The sequence below is a fragment of the Lycium ferocissimum genome, chromosome 3 (genome assembly GCF_029784015.1).
Source record: "Lycium ferocissimum isolate CSIRO_LF1 chromosome 3, AGI_CSIRO_Lferr_CH_V1, whole genome shotgun sequence".
NCBI lineage: Eukaryota > Viridiplantae > Streptophyta > Magnoliopsida > Solanales > Solanaceae > Lycium > Lycium ferocissimum.
In genome coordinates this window covers 40,919,862-40,945,196 of record NC_081344.1, presented here as the reverse complement: position 1 = coordinate 40,945,196, position 25,335 = coordinate 40,919,862, and positions in this window count along the sequence as shown.

The window sequence follows — 25,335 nt, the reverse complement described above, 5'->3', positions numbered from 1 at the left end:
GGATTCCTAGGCTAGAGTGGAAGGGTACGGTTAGTCACGCGCCTAAGCGGATAGTATATTTTCTTAAGGCGTGTCGGATGGTTGAGAAAGGGTATCGAGCTTATCTTGCTTATATTCATAATACCAGTGCCGAGACTCTTTCACTTGAGTCGGTACAGGTTGTGAGAGAGTTTCCTAAGGTGTTCCCTACTGATCTTTCTAGTATTCCTCCGGACTGGGATATTGATTTCCATACTGAGGTTGACCCGGCACGTGTGCCCTTTTCTATTCCCCTTATTGGATGGCTCTACCGAGTTGAAGGAATTGAACGAACAGTTGCAAGATTTGTTGACTAAAGGGTTTATTCGTCCTAGTGTGTCCCCGTGGGGTGCACCGGTATTGTTTGTGAAGAAGAAGGACGAATCCATGAGGATGTGCATTGATTATAGGTAATTGAAAAGGTCACCATCAATAACAAGTATCCCATCCCCAGGATTGATGACCTGTTTGACCAGCTTCAAGGAGCGTCAGTCTTTTCCAAGATTGACTTGATATTCGGATATCATCAGCTTAAGATCCGGACAGAGGCTATTCCCAAGACAACGTTTCGTACTCGTTATGGGCATTATGAGTTTTTTGTTATGTCCTTTGGGCTGACTAATGCCCCTGCGACGTTTATGGAGTTGATGAATGCTGTCTTTGGACTGTATTTAGACTCCTTTGTGATTGTATTCATCGATGATATTTTAATCTACTCTAGGAGTAGGGAGGAGCACGAGAGACCTTTGAGGATTGTTCTTGAGACTTTAAGGGAGAAGGGGCTTTGTGCTAAGTTCTCCAAGTGTGATTTCTGGCTTAGTTCTGTGGCATTTTTGGGGCACATGGTGTCCAAGGATGGTATAATGGTTGATCCACAGAAGATTGAGGCTGTTCGTGATTGAGGCTGTTCGTGATTAAGGCCTACTACAGTTTCAGAGATTCAGAGCTTTATTGGTTTGGCTAGTTACTATCGACGATTCGTTGAGGCATTTTCTGCTATAGCATCTCCCCTTACCAGATTGACTCATAAGGTTGTTCCTTTTTAGTGGTCGGACGAGTGTGAGGCTAGCTTTCGAAAGCTCAAAGCCTTATTGACTTCAGCTCCCATTTTGACTCTTCCCATTGAGGGAGAGGGTTTTACCGTGTATTGTGATGCTTCGAGGTTGGGTCTTGGTTGTGTTCTTATGCAGAAAGAGAAGGTCATAGCCTATGCTTCCAGGCAATTGAAGGTGCACGAGAAGAATATCCCGTTCATGATTTGGAGTTAGTGGCGGTGGTGTTTGCTTTGAAGATTTGGAGACACTATCTCTATGGCGTGCATTGTGAGGTTTTCACTAATCATAAGAGTCTTCCGCATATATTCAACCAAAAGGATCTGAACATGAGGCAGCGAAGATGGTTAGAGTTACTCAAGGATTATGATATGTCTATCCTTTATCATTCGAGCAAGGCCAATGTGGTCGCGGATGCCTTGAGTCAAAAATCAGTGAGTATGGGTAGTCTTGCTTGTCTCCAGGTTGGGGAGAGACCTTTGGCTAGAGAGTTTCGTGGAAGGGTTCTTTCTTGTGTGGAGGCACATTCCTCTTTGTTGGATCATATTCGAGCCCAGCAGTTTGATGATCCAAAGTTGTGCAAAATTCGTGATAAAGTGTTGAAGGGAAAGGTTCGTGAGCAAAGCTTGATGAAGAAGGGATTTTGAGGATTAAAGGATGAGTGTGTGTGCCTCGGACTGGTGATTTGACTACTTTGATTATGGAGGAGGCCCACAGCTTGAGGTATTCTATTCACCCTGGTGCTATGAAGATGTATCGAGATTTGAAGCAACATTATTGGTGGTGTAGCATGAAGAGAGATATTGTTAAGTTTGTGTCTAAGTGTTTGAATTGTCAACAAGTGAAGTATGAACACCAAAAGCCTGGTGGGATTTCTCAGAGGATGTACATTCCTAAGTGGAAATGGGAAAGGATTACCATGGACTTTGTGGTAGGGTTGCCACAGACTTTGGGTAAGTTTGACTTCTTTTGGGTGATTGTGGATCGTTTGACTATGTCTGCTCATTTCATTCCTGTTCAGACGACTTATACTTTTGAGAAGCTGGCTAAGATCTACATTCGTGAGATTCTTCATTTGCATAGAGTGCCCTTTCCATTATTTCCGATAGAGGTACTCAGTTCTCCTCTTACTTCTGGAAGTATTTGCAAAACGAGTTGGGTATTCGGGTTGAGTTGAGCTCAACATTTCATCCCCAGACTGATAGTCAGTCTGAGCATACTATTCAGGTTTTGGAGGATATGTTGAGAGCATGCGTGATTGATTTTGGCGGTCATTGAGACCAATTCTTTCCTTGGGATGAGTTTGCTTATAATAACAATTATCATTCGAGTATTGGGATGGCTCCGTTTAAGGCCTTGTATGGTAGGAGATGTCGATTTTCAATTGGATGGTTTGATTCTTTTGAGGTGAGGCCTTTGGGTATGGACTTGCTTAGAGATTTGTTGGATAAAGTGAAGATTATTCAGGTGAGGCTTCTCACCGGTCAAAGTCGGCAAAAGAGTTATGCGGACCGGAGAGTTGGTGATTTAGTGTTTATGGTGGGTGATCGGGTCTTGCTTAAGGTTTCACCCATGAAGGGTGTGATGAGATTTGGGAAGAAAAGAAAGTTGAGTCCTCGTTACATTCGTCCTTTTGAGATTATTCCGAGAGTTGGAGATGTTGCATATGAGTTAGCACTGCCTCCTGGTTTGTCGAGTGTTCATTTGGTGTTCCATGTTTCTATGCTCAAGAAGTATGTTTTGGGTGGTACTCATGTGATTAGATGGGATTCAGTGATTCTTGATTAGAATTTGTCCTATGAGGAGGAGCCGATTTGTATCTTGGACCGTCAGATTCGTAGGTTGAGATCTAAAGAAATTGCTTCTGTGAAGGTTCAGTGGAGAGATCGTCTAGTGGAGGAGGCTACTTGGGAGACCGAGTTGGATATGAGGGCGAGGTACCCTCAACTTTTTGCTACCCCAGGTACGTCTTTTCATTTTCTTGTCTTTCATGTTCTAGGACGAACATGTATTTTAGTGGTGGATAATGTAACGACCCGTTAAGTTGTTTTTGTTGCTTTCGTGTTTCCGCCTATTTTGCCCATATGAAACCGCCCTTTTGCTTGTTTTGGGAATTTGCTAAGTTAAGTAACCTTTAAGTGTTAATTTGACTTTAGCGTCGTCGGGAGTAATTTCTTCTTTTGGGATTTTTGTCTGTTCCATTAGCTTCAGAACGTCGAATATAGGCTGTTTGTGTGTTTGATTTAGTTCCCGAAGGACTTGGGGGCATTTTGGTCTTTTGGTTGAAAAGTTAGTTTTTGCCCGTTTGGGGTTGACCAGGTCAACAGGACCTCCTTTGGGGATTCTGAGTGAGCAGGTGAGTTCGTAGCGCGTTTTTACATGTGTCTGCATATTTGGTTTGTCACGGGGAGGTTCCGAGAGAGTCTCGGGATTTTGAGGGTTGAGAGTCAAAAACTAGATTTTCCTAATTTCTGGTGTATGTGCAGGTGCGAGAGGGTCTCGCCCCTGCGGATATGCTCTAGCGAGTGGAGGCTCGCAGGAGCGAGACTCTGCGGATTGCTCAATGTCCGCCCCTGTGAAGAATTTCTCGCAGGAGTGCGTGCGCCCCAGCAAACCTGGTTCCGCCGGTACGAGCTAGGATATTTTGTGAGGACTTCATCGAGGTGAGGAATTGTCCGCTGGTGCGTGTGCGCCGGGGCGAACTTAAGCTAGCAGGAGCGTGAATCACTGTACAGAATGTGAGGCTTACTGTGCTCTTACCTTAGAAACCCTATTTAAAAACCCCTAAGTTTGAGAGCATTATTGGAGGAGAATTATAGGCAAATCAAGGAGAGATCATTGAGTAAGTGTCCTAATGTGGTTTTATGATTATTTCAATGAGTTAGATCCTTAATCCATGCTTAGAATGTTGAAATTAAGAGATTTATAGAAGGGTTTTGGGAACCCAAATTGAGAATTGGGCATTGATCAATTGAGCATGAATTCGTTATTGTTTATGGATAATTTTTGGTATATAAGTTACATGAAGTATAATGATCGTGATTATAGGCTCAATTTACTATTTTGTCCTTTGGGGTTCGGAATCCTAATTTTAGGGCTTATTTTGGGGATTTTGAATTATGTAGCAATATGGATATTGTTGGACTCGTGTTCTAATATGTATTCCGTATTTGATTAGAATTTTTTCGTTTGGAGACTTCTCAAATGGCAAGGGGAGCTTATCAGGCATGTTGAGACCTTGAACTCTTTCTTAAATGTGTGTGTTGGCTAAAATGAACCTAATAACAGGGATTTAGGGCGAAATAAGGGTGTTTCGATGCTTGTGAAGTGATGAGCACTAGTATCGGATATCGGTCATCATGTTTGAGTAATTGTGCTATTTCAATTGTATAGTTGATCTGAATGCCTTGTCTGGGCACTAGCTGATAGAATAGTACGATCCTTTGAGATCCGTGATTGGGGTCCGATCTTTAGGTACTTAATGTCTCTTATCATTATTATTTTCCTGTCTTGTCTGTTCGTGTGCGTATCACTCATACATATATCCTCGTTGAAATGAAAAGAAGTAAAAACGTGAAGCCTTTATGGTATTACGAACATAAGAATGGATTCCATGCTTTTATACTTGTTCTTGACTTGATACATGCAATATTCATGCTTTACATGTACTCATGCATATGATTTGAGGATATGATTGTGAGTCCGATGGGATCTTGTTCCGGATGAGTGATGATCTGCCATTATATTGGCACATGAGCATGGTTGGCTATGAGACAGGTTATTGAGATATTATATGATTAAGGCCATGATCCGAGGAAACTACCGGAGCGGCGATATATGGGCCACATGAGCCCCCCATGGGTCACGATTTCATTAACATTCACACGTGTGTATATCGGGAAGTGGAAACAAAGGCCTTGCATTGCATTTACATATCAGTCATCTATTTTCCACAATGGTGTTGTGATTATTAGTATTTGTTTGGCCTTATGTTGAAATCTATCTGTGATGTGGGTTTAGCTGTTATTATGCTTTTCTTGTACTCGAACTAATGGCGGACAAGTATGGTTATGGCGTCTTAGACCAACCTTCGTCTCCGTTCCAAAAAGGGTCGGTCAATGAAGCATCTTTGAGTACCCGTTGTTTATTGTACTCACGCTACACTTTCTACACCTTTCTTTGTATGCAGACTCGATCCCTAACACTAGTGGAGGCCGTGACTACCAGGTTCCCTGTTAGAGTTGTTCATTGAGATTCGAGGTGAGCTCCATGGCTTCTGGATGGCCCCGGATTTCTCTTTATCTTTATTTCACTGTCTTTCCTATTTTCAGACAGCTTATGATGTATTAGACTCTTATGACTCTTAGTTGGTCCATGTATTATGGTGACATTAGATTTCGGGGGTTTTATTGTAACAATTACTTAGTATTTTACTCGAGATTTATTAAGACTTATGAAATGACTTGTATGCTTTATTTTCGCACTTAGATTTCCCTTTAATTATGGCTATGATGGCTTACCAGTACGATGGGACTAGTGCCATCACGACTTGGAATTTTCGGTCATGACATGTGGCAAGGTCATCGCTATTGGAGCAGATTAGGGCCCAGCAGTTTGAGGATGCCCAGTTATGTAAGATTTGTGATAAGGTTCTGAGAGGTGAGGCCAAAGAGGCCATGCTTGATAGCGAGGGTATTCTGAGGATCAAAGGACGCGTATGCGTTCCTCGTGTTGGTGATTTGATTCGTTTGATTCTAGAGGAGGCCCATAGCTCTAGATATTCCATTCATCTGGGTACTACGAAGTTATCGAGATCTGAGGCAGCATTACTGGTGGGGTAGGATGAAGAGAGATATTGCAAATTTTGTGGCTAAGTGTGGGAATTGTCAGCAAGTCAAGTATAAGCACCAGAGACCTGGTAGTGTGCTTCAGAGGATGCCCATTCCCGAGTGGAGGTGGGAAAGGATTGCCATGGACATTTTTGTGGGTCCTCTGAAGACCCCGGGCAAGTTTGATTCAGTTTGAGTTATTGTTAACCAGTTGACTAAGTCCGCTCATTTCATTCCAATTCATGTCACTTACACTGCAGAGAAGTTATCCAGGATTTACATTCGTGAGATTGTGCGATTGCACGGGGTCCCTATTTCTATTGTTTCTGATCGAGGTCCCCAGTTTACTTCCAATTTTTGGAGGGCTTTTCAGGCAGAGTTGGGTGCTCAGTTCGACCTTAGTACAACTTTTCATCCCCAGACTGATGGTCAGTCCAAGAGGACTATCCAAGTGCTTGAGGATATTTTGAGAGCATGCGTCATTGATTTTGGTGGTCATTGGGACTAGTTCTTGCCCTTAGCTGAGTTTGCGTACAACAATAGCTAACATTCGAGTATTGATATGGCACTGTTCAAGGCTTTGTATGGTAGGAGGTGTTGTTCTCCTATTGGGTGGTTTGATGCTTTTGAAGTACGCCCGTGGGGCACAAATTTGTTGAGGGAGTCTGTGGACAAGGTGAAGCTTATTCAGGAAAAGCTTCTAGTAGCCCAAAGTTGATAGAAGATGTATGCGAACTAGCAGGTTCGGGACTTGGAGCTTATTGAGGGCGAGCAGGTGGTTCTGAAGATTTCACCCATGAAGGGTGTTATGCGATTTGGAAAGAGAGGCAAGTTGAGCCCGAGGTATCTTGGCCCACTTGAGGTTCTCCATCGAGTTGGAGATGTTGCTTAGGAGTTGGCTTTGACACCGGGCCTGTCAGATGTTCATCCGATTTTCCATGTGTCCATGCTGAAGAAATATCATGCTGATGGTCCTTATATAGTTCGTTGGGATTCTTTGTTGCTTGATGAGAACCTGTCTTATGAGGAGGAGCCTATAGCGATTCTGGATAGGCAGGTTAGGAAGCTGAGGTCGAAAGAGATTTTTTCGGTCAAGGTTCAATGAAAGCATCATCCTATTGAGGAGGCTACTTGGGAGACCGAGTCCGATTTGCGCGAGAGATATCCCTGGTTATTTTCTAATACAGGTACTTTTCCCCATTTCTACTCCTTGTCGCTCGAGGACGAGCGATTGTTTAATTGGTATCTGACGTAACAGTCTGATTGGTCATTGTAGTGCTATTGACCCTTTTACCCCTGTTAACCCTTTCCCGAGGTTATCGAGCAGGTTTTAAAGTGACTTTTGGAGTTTCGAGCCTTAAAGCGGTAAATGGACCTTTTTCAGAATTTCGTCAATTCCGAGAGGTCCGGATGGTCATTTATGACTTGGTAGTGTGTTCGATTTGGTTTCCAATGCAATTGGGAGTGTTTTGGGACTTGGGTTGGAAATTTGACTTTAGGCCATTGGGGATTGACTTGGTGAAATAAACCTCAGTTGGAAATTTTGAGGCCGCGGATGAATTCGTGGTGCATTTTTATGTGTGTATGCATGTTTTTTCTGTATCTGTGGGGCCTCAGGTGATAGTCGAATTTCGGGTTGGAGATTTTCCAAAAACCAGTAATATTCTTGTGTCTGGTGTCCGCCGCAGCGGCACCAGAACCTCCGCAGCAGCCCCTCGATAGCAAGGGGCTGACTGCTATAGTGGGTGTTGTGACTTTGTGGTTAGCCGCCATAGCGGTCGACAAACCGCCGTTGCAGACTCGCAATAGCGGCAGTGGGTGCCACTACAATGGCTGAGAGATTTATGAATGGGCCACTGTAGCTGTTCTTTGGGAGCCATAGCGTGTGCTGCCCGCAATGGCCTATGATCGGGCGTACCGATGTTGCGAAATTCTATTCTTTTTCTCAAGTTAAAACCCTTAAACCCTATCACTTCTTTTCATCACTTTCTAAGCACTCTTTGGGAGAATTGATCAACTTGTGGACTGAATCTTCTTGGAGGTAAGATCTATGACCCTAGACTTCATCATTTACCTTCCTAGATCCCTAATCCATGCTTAGAATCACTAGAATCAAAATAGAGAAGATGAGTCTTATGATACATTTCTTGAAATGGGTTTAGACTTCTAAAATAGAAATTGATTGTGAAATTGACTAGTATAACCATAGAATTTGATGAATTCCTTGTTATTAAGCTTATTCTTCCATTATTAGTGATTAATTTGAGGATTGAAAAATTAGGGTTCATACCCAAATTTAGGGGTTTTGCTTTAAATCTTAATTAGGCTTAATCTTGAGTTGTTTTAGAAATTGATTACTGGGTTTGATCACCTAGATCTTGAATTGGATGTTCCATCCTTCAATTTCTCGTTTTACCCATGTGGACCTGTTTCCCCAATTCCTTGGGTTAGAATTTGACCTAACTAGAACTATAGCAATATGGGTGTTGTTATTCGTGGTTTTTAATATAGAAATTGATTATAAATAGACTTTGAGTACTTGGAGGCGCTATGAAAGGGAAAGGCCAAAATGTGATGGTTCGTGGCTCCTGTTCGGCTTTCCAGGTAGGTTACGGCTTACATTTTGGTTAGACTTCGAATAGCGAATCATATCTATAGTAAGTGATTGTTGGAGAAAGCATGTAAACCTTTGGGTATGGAGTTGGGATGGAATGCTTAGGTTGGTACTGTTGTTGACTTTAGCTTGTCGCCTTGTTGTGTTCTATTAAGTTGTTGCTTATTTGTGAATTGTTGGCTTGTCGCCACGTGATTGATTCTATAGTTGATGCTTAGTGATTACTTTATGTTTCGGAGAACATATTTATCATGAATGAGGTTGTTGAGAGGGAAAGAAAGTTTATGATATTGATATTGTGATTGAGATATGTGTCCATGTGTGGCACCATTGATTCATATATTCTTATTGGCATTGTTATCATGCATTCACGCATTTATACATATATTGGGATCGGGTTGCGCACCACAACACTTACTTGGATCGGGTTGAATGTACCGCAACACTGACTGGGATCAGGTTGCACGTTCCGCAACATTGACTATTGATTCAGCCGCGCGCCACGAAGGGTACGGACTTAGCGCTCCCCACATGGGTCATATTTGTCGAGGCAAGGATATTCCGCCCGAAGCGTGTGTGTATCACTGCATTTGCATTGCATTCATCTCATATTTACATATGGCATTGTGTTGGACTTGTTGGTTGATCTTCAGCGATACGTGTACTTGATAGTGGTTCTTGAGATTGCGTTTCCAACTTGTAGTGGATTTTGAGGTTATATACTAGACTTGTGATTTGGTACAGGATTTGATACTTTGGACTGTGTTGAGTTATATCTGGTTGTGAGCATGCCTATTTTTTCAGTCTCTTTCTTATATATATGATTATCTAACTGTTGTCAGCCTATGATGCTTACTTAGTACGTGTTGTTATACTGATTCTACCTTGCTGCATTCTTTTCTGAGTGCAGAGTTTGTGACCGGATCCACTTTTGTGCTTTGTGACTGTGTCCCGAGGCTGTCTGACGAGCATTCTAAGGTGAGCACTTGGATGGATTCGCTGCCCGGATGATTCTATCTATTTTCTGTCTTTATATTCTATCATTTAGACAATATTTATGGATATTTGAGACTTGTATATTCCTAGATATTATTTAGTGGCTCTTGTACTAGTCAGACAAGATTTTGGGATTTCAATGTATCTTCCGCACTTGTTATATTTATCTATTTATGTTAGACTTATTATTATGTAATCTGGGTGATTGGATTTATTTTATGTTTTGTTTGGTTGTGAATAAGGGTCGGGTTCGCCTACCGAGGTGGAAAGTGGTGAGGCATGTTCCCTTAGTTGGGGCGTGACATCTTACTTCCTCCTTTGATGGATATGAACAAATTTTCATATTTTACTCATGAGTCACCATGGTTGGCACATCTTTGTAGAAGATTAAACTTATTAGTATCTCCTTCATGTGTGAACTGATTTTGAAAAAAGTTCACTGCCTCTTGTGATATAAGATCTGTTGAGTCCAGCCATGTCCCATTTCCATCTTGAATTCTACTCAGCTGCATGTCACGACCTAAATTTGCGGGTCATGATGGCACCTACACTACCCCTCCGGTAGGTGAACCATTCCCAAATTATCAAATCATTTATAAAGTAAAGCAGAAGAATTAAATAAACTAGCAACATTATCCAACAGTCTTAATATAAATATATAAAGAGCAGAGGGAAATACAACCCCAAAACATGGTGTAACTTGTACAAGAGCTTCTAATAGAAATAACAAATCTTAGAGAATACAGAAGTAGAAAGCTGTCTCGAAATGAAAAGGGACAGAATAACATAAAGAGAGAATCCAGGGCTGCGGGTCCAACTGTAGCTCACCTTAGAATCTGGAATAAGATAGCCTCGGGATCAGCCACGAGGCCTGGAACTGGAACACGGGTCTGTATCTGCACCAAAAAGTGCAGCAAGTGTAGTATGAGTACAACATCTAGTACTCCGTATGTATCATAGGCCGACAACAATCGAAAACAAGCATTTAGCACATAAAGACTGAATCTAAACACTCTTTAGACTAACTCAACTTAGATTGCTAGGTCTAACCAAGAATTCATGTTTCACGAGTAAGACAGGTAAGAAAGTATCATATAAGAGAAATAATAGAATAAATGGATGAATGCAATGCATTGGCTAATATGACATCCCGCTAGACACATGCTAGCGGTCATTCCCCCTAGTCATGACCCATGGGGGACTCGCGAGGTCCATAGACCTCTCAACTCCATCTGGTATTTACCCTCGAACTGGGTGAGAATTATATCATATCATCTTTTATCAACTCAACTCTTATCATATCACCCGGAACCGTTTCCCTTCAGGCTTTAAGAACATCATTCTTACCTCATTTTCGGTCTCGTAGGACCATCTCAGATCTCATTCAAAGTCTCACTCCAATGAATATGTATGTATGCAAGAACAAGTTCAACATGCGTGGTAACATATGCCAAAAATGTCATGAAAGTATGAAATGGGGGTACGTACACCACAAAATTACACAATATCAGCTTAATATAAAAAATGATTCCTCTTTCATGAATTATACGAACCATGGAGTGATGAAGACAAAATAAATCAATATTTTCAAGTTTTAATCAAGCATGGCTATCGTAGCCCACATAAGCAATAATCATATCAACCTAGTGAATTTACCACCATAAGCAATGCCAGTAGGCTCAACACGCAATCACTGTCACAATAATCTACTTTGCATTTAATTACCCAAACAAATATACCGATACCCACCCAATTGCTCATCACAATCACTATGGTGGGACCCCTTTTCACGCCCAATACCCATTTCAATAGTTATAAACTAAATACGCCCTTTAAATCAAAGTCTAAAACAGTAAACTATAACCTGCTTCAAAGCCGACGGGAGCCACGAACCCTTAAGCCGGAGCCTTCCCCTTGCAAAGCGCTTCCAAACGATCAAAGTCTATAAAATATTGGATCTACATTAAAATACAAATCTAAGGATATCCATATTGTTATATTATAGTTTCAGACCCGAAAAGTCACGCAAAAAGGCAATTTTGAGCCTCGAAGGTCAAAATGTAATTTCATTGAAAAATCGGGTCCAATATAATCAAAACGGTAGTCTACAAGTTTAAACGATTCCAATGATACTCATATTGCTATACTTTGATTCGGAACCAAAAACGAACCCAAAAAGGTAACCTGAAAAAATTAGAATTTTATTTTAAAATCGAAAAAGGGCCATATATACCCCTTTACTATCGAAAAGGGCCAAATATACCCCTCGTTATACTTCGAGTTCAAATATACCCCTGCCATTATAATTTGGGTCAAAATACACCCCTCATCCGGTAAAATTGTCCAAGGTGGACACCAGGTCTGACAACTCAGTGAGGTGGACACCACGTAGCATGCTACCTCACCAACTCTTTTAGCCCTCTCTTCCAGCCACCTCTCTCCTCTGCAAGCCAGATGCAACGGCGACGATGATACACTGTGTTACACTTTGAAAATTTTGTGTCGTTTACATTATGAGTAAACTAATGCAAGCCCAAAGTGGACATGAGGCCCTTACAAGGTTAATAAGGGTATTTTATGACTTTAAGTGTGTACCTTAAGGTTTCGGAGTTAAATAAATCGGCGGAAGTAAGTTTGTTGAGGGATTGGAAACTTGAGTGATATTTTGGGAAGATTTCGTGTTATTTGAGTTATGCATTTCTTATAACAACCTTGAGAGGAAGATATAGGACTCCTTAGATGGTTAATGAAGTTTTATACAAGTGCCAAGAAGGTTCCCTAAGGATTGGAGGTCAAACGAATCGAAAAGAACGCATTTCCGCGAAATCAGGAAAATTAGGCAATGTGCAGCCGCATACTCTGTATGCTGAGCCACATATTGGCTGCCAACTTTCCAAATTGGCTGGCCTCACTTCCCAACATCATCCCTAGGGAGAGAATGGGAGGTGCGGTCGCACACACAGTGTGCTGAGCCGCATATACACAGCAAACTTAAGCGGGACGGCATTTTTAAAACATTTTTAAGTCCCAAAAGATCCCATTTCTCCTATCCACCTCCCACATTCTTCTCTCAGCATTATAAGAGAGTTACTGAGAGTTATTGAAGGTTCCACAACATTCCAACACCTTCCACACATGAACCGAGAAGATCAAGCACCAAAACATCAAGGTGAATCCATGGAAGATGATGGTTCTTGTTTCTCTTCAAAGTTGTGATGAACTTGGTCTTGGAAAGAGTTGAGTGAGGTGAAGTTCTTCTATTATAAGGTATTTTCTCCATCTTATTATTATGATTGAGTTGGTTTAAAGGTTTAGTAACTTTTGGAAAGGAAAAGAATTAAAGTGGAAAAGTCATAAAGTGTTAAATTGAAATTGATGACTATGAGGTGAACTTGAAAGGGGATTTTGGATTAATTTGAGATTAAATTGAATATAATTCTTTGATTATGATATTGTGGATGTTGTTATGGTTGTTTGGGAGTTGTTTTTGTAATTGGTGGAAGTAGACAATATAGGAGATGAGGAACTCTATTTAGTTATTAACCCAGTTAGTAGCTACTCGGAGCTCGGCTAGTGGTACGAAGTCGTGGAGGATAGAGTTGTTAGTGCCGTAGCGGATTTCATTAGTTTGGACCGTCCAGAACTCTTTGGGTCAAAATCGAATGAGGACCCGCAAAACTTTATAAATGAAATGTTGAGTACATTACAGGTAATGCATGCTTTTAATGTTAAATAAGTAGAATTGGCCTCTTATAGATTGCGGGATGTGGCTGTTCATTGGTATAGTACCTGGGTATTTTCTAGAGGGGAAAATGCACCTCCCTCGGTATGGCAAGAGTTTGTTGATGCTTTTCTCCGACACTATTTATCGCTAGAGTTTCAATGGGCCAGAGCTGATACGTTCCTGAACCTCAGACAAGGGAACATGAGTGCTCGGGAGAATAGCCTTCATTTTAATTTCTTGTCTCGGTATGCTCCAGTTATGGTGGCTGATATGGAAGATCGCATTCCTCGATTTATGAATGGATTGGGACCCTACTTTATTGATGATTTCTTAACGGCCTCACTTCAGGATGGTATGGATATTTCTCATATTCAGGCACATGCCTAAAATCTTAAGGAGCGACAACAGCAGCGGGGGAGTGAGCGTGTATATGATAAGGGTTATAGTAAGAGAGCCAGATCGTCAGGTGCTATTAGTGAGTTCAGATGGGGTCAGAGGTAGCAATATTCTAGGCACTCGGAGCCGATCGGCGGCTAAGTGCGCCTCCTGCGATTTGCGAGCGAGCAAACACAGTCGCCCTATTTATTTAAGACCAGGCCAGAGGTCAAGAGTTTTGGGTTCTCAGTATAAGGTGAGTCAGGCCAGATGAGGCCACTTGTACCACGATATACTCAGTGTGGTAAGCTACATTCGGGGCAGTGCTATTTGGGATCAGATGCTTGCTATGCTTGCGGCCAGACAGGCCATATGATACGCGACTGTCCATCAAGGGGTGGTAGAGGTATGGTCTGGCCTACAAGATCAGCAGCTGGTTCTTCATCATCTGTATACCCTCCGGGGAAAAGCTCACAGATATCAGCAAGCCGTGGTAGAGGTAGGGGAGGAGCGTCCAGTACGAGTGGTCCTCAGCACCGTATTTATGTACTGGCTAGGCTACAGGATCTTGAGTCTTCCCCTGATGTTGTCACATATACATTATCAGCATTCTCTCATGATGTATATGCACTGATTGATCCAGGTTCTACATTGTCATATGTTACTTCTTATGTTGCTGGTCGGTTTAGGGTGAAACCTGAGTCAATTAAACCTTTTGAAGTATCCACACCCGTTAGTGATCCAGTGATAGCTAGAAGGGTGTATAGAAATTATGTGGTGGCAGTTTGCGACCGCCATACATGGCTGATCTGATTAAGTTGAGTATGGTAGATTTTGATGTTATTATGGGTATGGATTGGTTAGCTTCTTGTTATGCCAATGTTGATTGTAGAACAAAAATGGTTCGTTTCCCCTTTCCGGGAGAATCAGTTTTAGAGTGGAAGGGTAATACAGTATCTCCGAGAGGTAGGTTTATTTCCTATCTCAAGGCAAGGAAGATGATTGCTAAAGGTTGTATTTATCACTTAGTCCGAGTTCAAGATACAAAAGCAAAGCCGCCGACTCTTCAGTCTGTTCTAGTAGTTAATGAGTTTTCGGATGTATTCCCGAACGAACTACCAGGTCTTCTACCAGAACGGGAGATTGATTTCGCTATCGATGTTACGTATAGTAAGCCCATATCTATTCTCCTTATAGAATGGCCCCCACAAAATTGAAAGAGTTGAAAGAGTAACTGAACGATTTGCTCGAAAAAGGCTTCATTTGGCCTAATTTGTTTGTCATCGTGGGGAGCACCTGTGTTGTTTGTAAGAAAGAAGGATGGTTCATTGTGAACGTGTATTGATTACAGACAGCTAAATAAGGTGACAATAAAGAATAAATATCCGTTCCTAAGAATTGATGATTTATTTGATAAGTTGCAATGTGCTAAATGGTTTTCGAAGATAGATGTTAGATCAGGATACCACCAGGTGAGAGTTAGAGAGAAGGAAATTCCAAAGATATCCTTCAGAACTAGATATGGTCATTTTGAATTTCGGGTAATGTCGTTTGGGTCGACTAATGCACCGGCGGTATTCATGGATTTGATGAATAGTATATTCAGGCCTTTCTTGGATTCTTTCGTGATCGTATTTATCGATAATATCTTAGTATATTCTCAATCCAAGGCAAAGCATGCAGATCATTTACGTGCTATCCTTAGAATTCTTCAGGCCCGAAAGTTAACATGTGAAATTCTCTAAATGTGAATTTTGGTTGAATTCTATGACTTTTTAGGGGCACGTTATTTCAGCTGACGGTCTTCGGGTGGATACCCAGAAGATTGAAGCTGTGAAGACTTGGACAAGGCCTACAACACCTACTGAAGTTCATAGTTTTCTGGGTCTGGCAGGTTATTACCAAAGATTTGTAGAAGGATTTTCTTCTATTTATGCACCACTGATGAAGTTGACCCGTAAATCGCCTAAATTACGGGACGGATGCGATGCGAGCGCAATTTTTCGGTGAGTCGAAGGATAGATTGACTTTGGCCCCGGTTCTAACACTTCCAAAAGGGTCTGAGGGCTATGTTATCTATTATGATGCTTCTGGTGTTGGACTAGGTTGCGTATTGACGCAGCACAGTAAAGTTATTTCCTATGCTTCCAGGCAGTTGCGGAAACATGAGAAGAATTATCCAACACATGATCTAGAGTTAGCCACGGTGATTCATGCATTGAAGATGTGGAGGCACTATTTGTATGGCGTTCATGTCGATATCTATACAGACCATAAAAGCCTTCAGTATATTTTCAAGTAGAAAGAGTTGAATTTGCGGCAAAGGCGATGGTTGGAGCTATTAAAAGATTATGATGTTAGCATCTTGTATCATCCGAGAAAAGTGAACGTCGTATCCAATGCTCTCAGCCGTAGATCTATGGGTAGCTTATGCAATATTCAGCCAAAGTAGAGGGAGTTAGCTCGTCAGTTTCAACAACTAGCTAGCCTAGGAGTTCGATTAATGGACTCGGGCAATACGGGAGTTACTATCCAGAATTCAGTCGTCTCGTCATTAGTAGTTGAAGTGAAAGAGCGCCAATATGCGGATCCCATATTAATTCATTATAGAGATATACTTCCTCACAAGAAAAAGTCATCCTTTGAGATTTCTGCAGATGGAGTTCTCAGATATCGAGAAAGATTATGTGTTCCTGATGTTGCAGGATTACATTACCAGATTTTAGGGGAAGCCCATTGTTCCTGTTATTCAGTTCATCCAGGAGCGACAAAGATGTGTCATGATATTAAGTCAATTTATTGGTGAGATGGAATGAAGAAAGACATTGTAGAGTTCGTGGCTCAATGTCCTAATTGTCAGCAAGTAAAGATCGAGCATCAAAAGCCTGGGGGATTGTTGCAAGCTATAGAGATTCCGACTTGAAAATGGGAAGTGATTACTATGGATTTCATTACAGGTTTACCTCGCTCTCAGCGTCAGTATGATTCTATATAGGTAATTGTGGATAGACTCACAAAGTCAGCTCATTTCCTGCCTGTCAGAACTATATACTCAGCTGAAGATTATGCGAAGCTTTATATCAAAGAGATAGTACAACTCCATGGTGTTCCAGTATCCATTATTTCTGATAGAGGAGCACAGTTTACAGCTAATTTCTGGAAGTCTTTCTAAGAAAGTTTGGGGACTCAGGTGAGTCTTAGCACAGCATTTCATCTACAGACTAACGGACAAGCTGAGCGTACCATTCAGGCCCTCAAAGATATGTTAAGGGCATGTGTAATAGACTTTGGAGGTATTTGGGATGATCACTTACCACTAATTGAGTTTTCATACAACAATAGTTATCATTCCAGTATTCAACTAGCTCCATATGAAGCTTTATATCGACGAAAATGCAGATCTCCAATTGGATGGTTCGAAGTAAGGGAAACTAAGTTAATAGAGCCAGATTTGATCCAGCAGGCAGTGGAAAAGGTCAAGCTTATTCAAGACCAATTATTGACAGCCCAAAGTCATCAGAAGTCTTATGCAGATAATCACTGACGAAACTTAGAGTTCCAAGTTAACGACTGGGTATTCTTGAAGGTGTCACCGATGAAGGGCACATGAGATTTGGTAAAAAGCGTAAGCTTAGCCCTTGGTATATTGGGACTTACAAGGTTGTACGCAAAGTGGGCCAAGTAGCCTATGAGTTAGATCTACCTTCAGAATTGGAGACAGTCCATTCGATTTTCCATGTGTCAATGCTTCGCAAGTGTATTGGAGATCCTTCTAGAGTTGTACCCGTGAATGTTGTTCAGGTCACCGAACAATTATCCTATGAAGAAGTTCCCATTGCAATCCTAGAAAGACAAGTTCAGAGGTTAAGAACTAAAGATATAGCTTCAGTTAAAGTGCTATGGAGAAACAATAATAGGGAAGAAATGACTTGGGAAGCTGAGGAAGATATGAAGTCCAGGTATCCACATTTGTTTCCACTCCCATAGGAGGTTCAGACAGAGCCACCATTATCTTCAGGTGCGTAATGCTTTTTTTTTTATGATTTTTGGGTCGTGTGTGGCCATTATTGTTGTTGTTGATTGTAGCCCTGTGAGGCGTTGTACATTTTGGGTTGTTGTGGCAAGATGATAGTTGACTATTTACAGGGGAAACTCTGGCGAAATTTTTGTAGAATCCCTAAGAGTCTAACATTCGAGGACAAATGTTCTTAAAGGGGGAGGAATGTTACACTTTGGAAATCTAGTGTCGTTTACATTATGAGTAAACTAGCACAATCCTAAAGTGGACATGAGGCCCTTACAAGGTTAAGAAGGGTATTTTGTGACTTTAAGTGTGTACCTTAAGGTTTCGGAGTTAAATGAATTAGCGGAAGTAAGTTCATTGAGGGATTGGAAACTTGAGTGATGTTTTGGGAAGATTTCATGTTATTTGAGTTATGCATTGCTTAGCATAAACTTGAGAAGAAGATATAGGGCTCGTTAGATGGTTAATGAAGTTTTATACAAGTGCCAAGAAGGTTCCCTAAGGATTGGAGGTCAAACAAATCGAAAAGAATGCATTTCTGCGAAATTAGGAAAATTAGGGAATGTGCGACTGCATACTCAGTATGCTGAGCTGCATATTGGCCGCCAACTTACTAGATTAACTGGCCTCACTACCCAACATCCTCCCTGGGGATAGGAGGGGAGGTGCGATCGGACACTCAGTGTGCTGAGCCGCATCTCCACCGCAAACTTAAGCGGGAAGGCATTTTGAAAACTTTTTAAGTCCTAAGAGATCCCATTTCTCCTATCCACCACCCACACTCTTATTTCCATATTGTAAGAGAATTCTTGAAGGTTCCACAACATTCCAATACCTTCCACACCATTAAGAGAGAAGATCAAGCACCAAAACCTTAAGGTAAATCCATGGAAGATGATGGTTCTTGTTTCTCTTCAAAGTTATGATGAACTTGGTCTTGGAAGGAGTTGAGTGAGGTGAAGTTCTTCTATTATAAGGTATGTTCTCCATCTTATTATTATGATTGAGTTGGTTTAAAGGTTTAGTAACTCTTGGAAAGGAAAAGAATTAAATTGGAGAAGTCATAAAGTGTTGAATTGAAGTTGATGACTATGAGGTGAACTTGAAAGGGGATTTTGGATTAATTTGAGATTAAATTGAATATAATTATTTGATTATGATATTGTGGATGTTGTTATGGTTGTTTGGGAGTTGTTTTTGTAATTGGTGGAAGTAGACAATATAGGGGCAGTACTGCCCAAATTCCGTTAGCTCCTTAGTTACTCTAGTGTGAACTTATGGGTGTTTCCAAGACTTAACCTTAGTATGAATCCTCTTGAATGTAGATTTGTGGGCTTGGGAGGCGAACGTTAAGTAATTAAGGAGACGTAAAGGTATGTTAAGGCTAATCATTTCTTTCTAAAGTCATGATTCCCTTGTTGCGAACCTGTACATGATATCCATAATATCCCCATTCCTAGAAATGCTAGAAGCCCCAAAATTCTCAAGGTTCTAATGATATTGTTGATAAATGTTCTCGATGATGATAATGATAATGATGATGATGATGATTCCATTTCTAGATATACCAAAGCATATAGTCTTGATGTTCCTATGATATTATTGAGCTTGTTCCATGATTATTGATTGTACTTGTTGTAGGTCCACCTTATGGTAGTTGTTCTTTTAAGGTGGGATATAGCGATGATGATGATTCCGTAACGACATGTCGGAGGATACCGATCTTACGTTACTCCGATAGATTTATAGCTTTTGTTTGGGCTCTCATGCATGCTTTATTTATATAGATGTGCACACCACTGCAGTGGGCAGATTATGATGTTACCCCAGATGCGGGATGCCCCAGACGCGAGATGATATGATATATGGATCGGGCTGCACGTTCCACAGCAATATATATATATATATATATATATATAGGTTAGCTCTTAACAAAAATGTTTTTGTTAAGAGCTAAGCATGCATGACATCCGCCTTAAGAGGCATTTAGATGTATAGGTTATCTCTCTTATTTTTTTTATTTTTTTTTAAAAGAAAACCACTAAAGTGGTGGATATTTATTGATAAAAAAGACAAAAGTCTGTACAGAACTAGCCAAACAGCTAGTTAGAAAATAACAAGAAACAAAGATGCAAAGAACAAAATATACATAAAACAAAGCTAGAATTACTGTAGTCTTGACTTGCATCCATCTATCTCATCTCCAAGCTCTCACCAGATGAAGTGGATTCAAACCACTTGAAATTTTCTTCAAATTGCAGGTTTGTAGCCTCACTTCCTGTAATTTCCTGCTGCAAATGTAAAAGAACATATCTAAAGTGTCCTGCCTTTGGTATATGAGCTGCATTTAGCCTCATCTGTTTAAGTTATCCAGCATGGGGATGAGTATGCATGCACACTAATACCACCCATCCTGAACTTCTCAAACTGCTAGACTAAATGCAGAAACAACAGTCCCACAGCCTTGCATCATACACATGCTAAAGAAAGCAATTTATAAGCAAATCAGTTGCTTGATCTAGTGTCTGATGCATATCTGATTCTCAAATTTGGAATCTAAGCCTTATCAATGTTCAATAGTTTCCTAGCCATAGAAGGCGCTCTCCCGAAAAGTGTTAAATTGTTGTGTACCTGCAAAATCAAAAACATAGTTAGCTAAAAAATCTGCCAGGCAGTTTCCCTCCCTATAAATGTGCTCCACTTCAATAGTCTGCCCTCTTATCAATTAGTTGATGTCCTTTAAAATCATACTAATACACCATGGAACTTCTCATGTTCCTCTAATGAACATCTTCATGGATAAGGAATCAGTTTCCACCAATAAAGGATATAAAGAATGATCCATACAATACTTAATTCCTTGCTTGATGGCCACAGCTTCATTAACCAAATTATTCTCATCTGCAATCTTTTGAGCTGCTGCATAAACCAGATCACCATTGTCATCTCTAATGCAAAAGGCCACTAAAATAGGACCTGGATTTCCTCTTGAAGCACCATTACTATTGCATTTATACCAACCACTTGCAGGCACTCTCCATGTCATAGTTGTGCACTTTAGGCTTGGTCTAAACTATTCAAAGTAATCTATAATATCAGGCCACTTATGAGGGATGTTCTGCCAAGCTGGATACCTTACTTTGCATAGCAAGTGAATGTTCTGAGAAATTTCATGGATCACCCTATGCATAGACATTGAACCTCCATGAAGCTTTGTGTTTCTCCATTTCCATATTTTCCACATGATCATTCCTGTTACTGCTTTAATGATAGGTTTCAGCTTATAATGACAATTATTATTCCACCATATGTCACACCCCGATCTTACTAGGGTGTGATGGGCACCCGACCCCATATTCGGAGCCGAGCGAACCCGCGGACTCTTATTACTCACATATTCTCTTTGGATTCTTAAATCAAGTGAAAGTAAAATACATAGTAAAATTTTCAAAATCTTTCTGTCGTTCCTCAAATTAAATACGCCTCTGTAAGCTTAAGGACTCTATAACATAATGTATAATAAAAACATATCGGCTAGTGGGGCCGTTTTCAAAACTGACACTCTAGGCCCACGACCCTGTCTGCAAAGTCTCTAGTCATGTGATCGTATATCATAGCACGTGTACGCCTACCGGCAACTCTCCAGGGCAATGGAGCTTGCCAACTTCGCCGGGTCATCTTCTATAACGTTTTCACTGCGTTCGTGCACCGCGGCATGAAACGCAGCGCCCACAAAAAGGGGCGCGTACGAGATAATGCGAGTATGCAAGGCATGGATGGTAACATAGAAAGAGACGTAATCATGTGCAACAGTATGGAGATATAGAGCATATCATGTGAGAGAGTATCCCGTACATACGAGACATATCATGTATAAGGGAGTAATTTTGTACATATGGGACATGTCACATGTAAAGTCAGAACTCCGTACGTATGGAACATATCATGTAAAGCCGTAACCTGTACATATGGAACATATCATGTAAAGTCAGAACTCCGTACATATGGATCATATCATGTAAAGCTCAGAATCGTACATGTGAATGCCTACGAGGGCGGATGCCATGCATGCTTATCCGGTCATATCATGTCATAGCGCCGAACAAGTCGGCTCACCCACATAGCGCCGAAATACGTCGGCTCACCCATGTATCCCGCGTCCGGGAATCCCGCGCGTCCGGATGATAACGCCACCGACCTGTGGCAAATGAACATGTATCCCTTCCCCATATCCCCACGTATCCCCTCCCTCCCCCCATGTACATATTTAGCATGCATGAGAGCCCAAGGAGAAGTCATGTACCTATCGGAGTGACGTAAGGTCGGTAACCTCCGATGATGTTATGGAATAACCATGGGCGCTTTGCCTCACCTTGAAGGAACTAGGACAATAAGGCGAGACTATCAATGCGAGTAACTTCACGGAAACATAAACAGATCATAACATATCGTTTCATATACTTTGGAACCTTTTTAAAAAAAATAGTCATTATCCAAGAAATAGCTTAACATTCCATATCGTCATGTTCATAGTAAGAACATATCCTTGACGTATTCGTCATAGACATTTTCTCATATACGGCATCATCCTTGCCATCATAAAATCATGTTCGTCAGTTTCTTTAGTCATAAAAGCTTTCAAAATCATCAAACTTGGTTTTTGGAGAAAATGAATATTTTGGAAAACATTTGCAAACTTCTAAGAAGAAATCATGCCTTAGAACCATTACTTCTAACGTATGAAACCACATTCATCATAATCGTCATAGAAATATATTCGTAGGATAATTACAACACTTATGAAGGTTACAGTGTTCTCAGAAACTTTCATTTAACAAATTATAGATGTTAGATGCAATTGTTTCAATAAGATATAAAAACTTAATTCAATTCTATTGAATGAAAAAGGGTCAATTTCAATTTCGGATTTCTAGAAATAGGATCGTCCCCGAGGCTCGTATTCAACCCTATTATGTCTACGACATGCCAAAGAAGGAAGGGTAAAGCCTTACATACCTTTTCCGCTTCTTACACTTCTCCAAATTCAAGTTTCAAATTCGCCAAAATCTACAATTTGGTCACATTTACCCAACATTAATTAGGGCATTTAGAAGTTAAATCTTAAATTAACACTTGTCTACCGAAATTTTGGCAGCACTTCCCCTATAAATACACCATCTCCAAGACTCCAACTTAGCAAATTTTAATCAACAACAATCCGGGAATTCAACCCGGCCAATCTATCAACAACAATGCCAACCACCATCCAGACAAGATTTAAGAATATTCCGAACAATCCACAAAGTATTCAAGACAATTCAAACAATATGCTATGAACCCAAACCTTCCAACTTAATGAATACGACATAATGCGTTTCTTTCCTTCAAATTCTCATACTACGTCAACAATTCCATACATTACCACATTACCTTCATAAATATAAGAAAACATATTAGAATCATATTAACTTTCAAAACAGCCCACAACACTACAACTTCGACATAAGTCGTTAAACATTCATTTTACATTATGACATTCGCAACCGCGACAAGCAAAATACTAAATGAAATTTGTTCATCTTTCCACCTGAACAACCACCATTCGGCCACTACTAATCACACACAACTTTTTATGAATTTCATCCATTTCTACACATCATAACGTACACAAACCATCCATAACCACAACTAAAATACCAAGTAGATTCAATTCACTCCTTGTATACCATCACCCTCACTCACGGCCACACATGCCAACATACAACCTTTTATGATTTTTATCCATTTCCATGCATTATAACACGTCCAAAACATCCACAAAACATGCAAAAGAGAATTGAATCATATTCTTTTCCTCTTGCCTTCTTCATTCTCGGCTAAGCTTGTTCCTTGCAAAACAAATGGTTATCTTCTTCCAACAACTACTCCATATGGTAGAGAGCCTTCCATTTAGTAGAAAACTAGAAGAAGAAAAATTTTCCATGATCAATTTAAGGGGCAAGTTCGGCCCATTGACCCTTGGCCGAACTCCCCATGTTTTCTCCCTCTCTCTTTCTTGAAATTTCTAGAGCAACAAAATGATGATATGTGGTCTTCTTAGTCATCACACACACACACACACACACACACACACACACACACACATATATATATATATTGATGGGGCACATGGCCGGTCATGTGCCCCTCTTTTCCCTTTTTTTTAAAAATTTTTTCCTTCCCTCCAAATTTCTCCAAGTTTCATGAAATTTCCAAAAGATGAACATGAAGAAAATGACTTAACAAGTCATCTAACTCCACATTTTTTTAATCTTCCATGTAGCCACACTACATGTGGCCTTATTTTTCATGAACTACTAATTTCCAAAAATTCCACTTTTAACCCCAAATTTTTTATTAATATTTCCATCCCATAAATCATAAAACACTTATGTCTTACAACAAAGTCGGAAAATAACCTCGTCCTAATTTTAGCCAAACAACTTAAAAATATTCCAACGTGTGAAATGCGAGATATAACACCATATTTGCACTACTTGTTTCACCTGAGAGAAATTCATTTGTATACCAGCAGCACTGCTAAAAACCTTCCAGATATATTGTGCAACTTCACCATTCAGAAATAAATGATCAATGGTTTCCTGCAGCAACAACACCTACATACTATATTTATTCCAATGCTAACTAGCACTTCATCAACAGGTAGCTTAAACTTCCATTATCTCCATAAGAAAAAGGATATCTTGAAAGGGTCCCCTTTTATCCATAGTTGTTTATACCTTTGTAGAGATATAGGCTTTTTGTCTAAGCAGATTCCAGGCACTTGACACAGTAAATTTCCTAGAACTAGTCATCATCCACCATGCCTTGTCCCACAAAGTTGAACTTTCTTTCATCAGAAACTCCTCTTGAATATGATTACCAATTTCACTTGGAAGTAGTTATTGTAGCTTATGGACATTCCAATCATTTCCATCTATGTCTTGATCAGGCAATGTATAGTACAAGGCTCCTAGTCTTGTCCAGTTGTCAAACCAGACATTTGCAGTTTTACTCTTAGTTTCCCACCATATTTCCTATTCTATACTATCTCTTGCTTAACATTTCCAAACCTTGTGTACCTCCACTTCCATTGGACATACCGAGATATTGCTTCTTGCGTATTTGTTCCATTAGGTAATTGGCCCATAGTGAGTTTGAGGTTCTAAAATTCCACCATAATTTAGCACATAATGCCTTTGACACATCAAACAAGGATACGGCCTAAACACCCCTCATGTGGAAAACACATATTAAGCCATATGCACCCAATGCCTAGATTTGACATCTTCCTTATTACTCGAAAATTTTGCAAAAAATCGATGTATTTCCTTGGTAACACATTTTGGAGGTTTCAATGCAGATAATAAATGTATAGGGACACTTTGAAGTACACTTGATATCAGCGCAGCCTTTCCTCCAGGTGATAACAACCTCCCTTTCCAAGCTTGCAGTTTATCCTTCACCTTTTTAATAAGTTCAGAATAATCTGTTTTCCTCTTCCTAGCATGAGAAATTGGGCATCCTAAGTACACAAAAGGAAATGAAACCTCTTGAAAATCACGTAGTTGTTTCCACCCTTGTACAATATTCCGTGAAACTTTAGAAAACATGTAAAAAGAATTTTTTCCTTTTTTTTTACCACATTCTCCTAAAACCCCCTA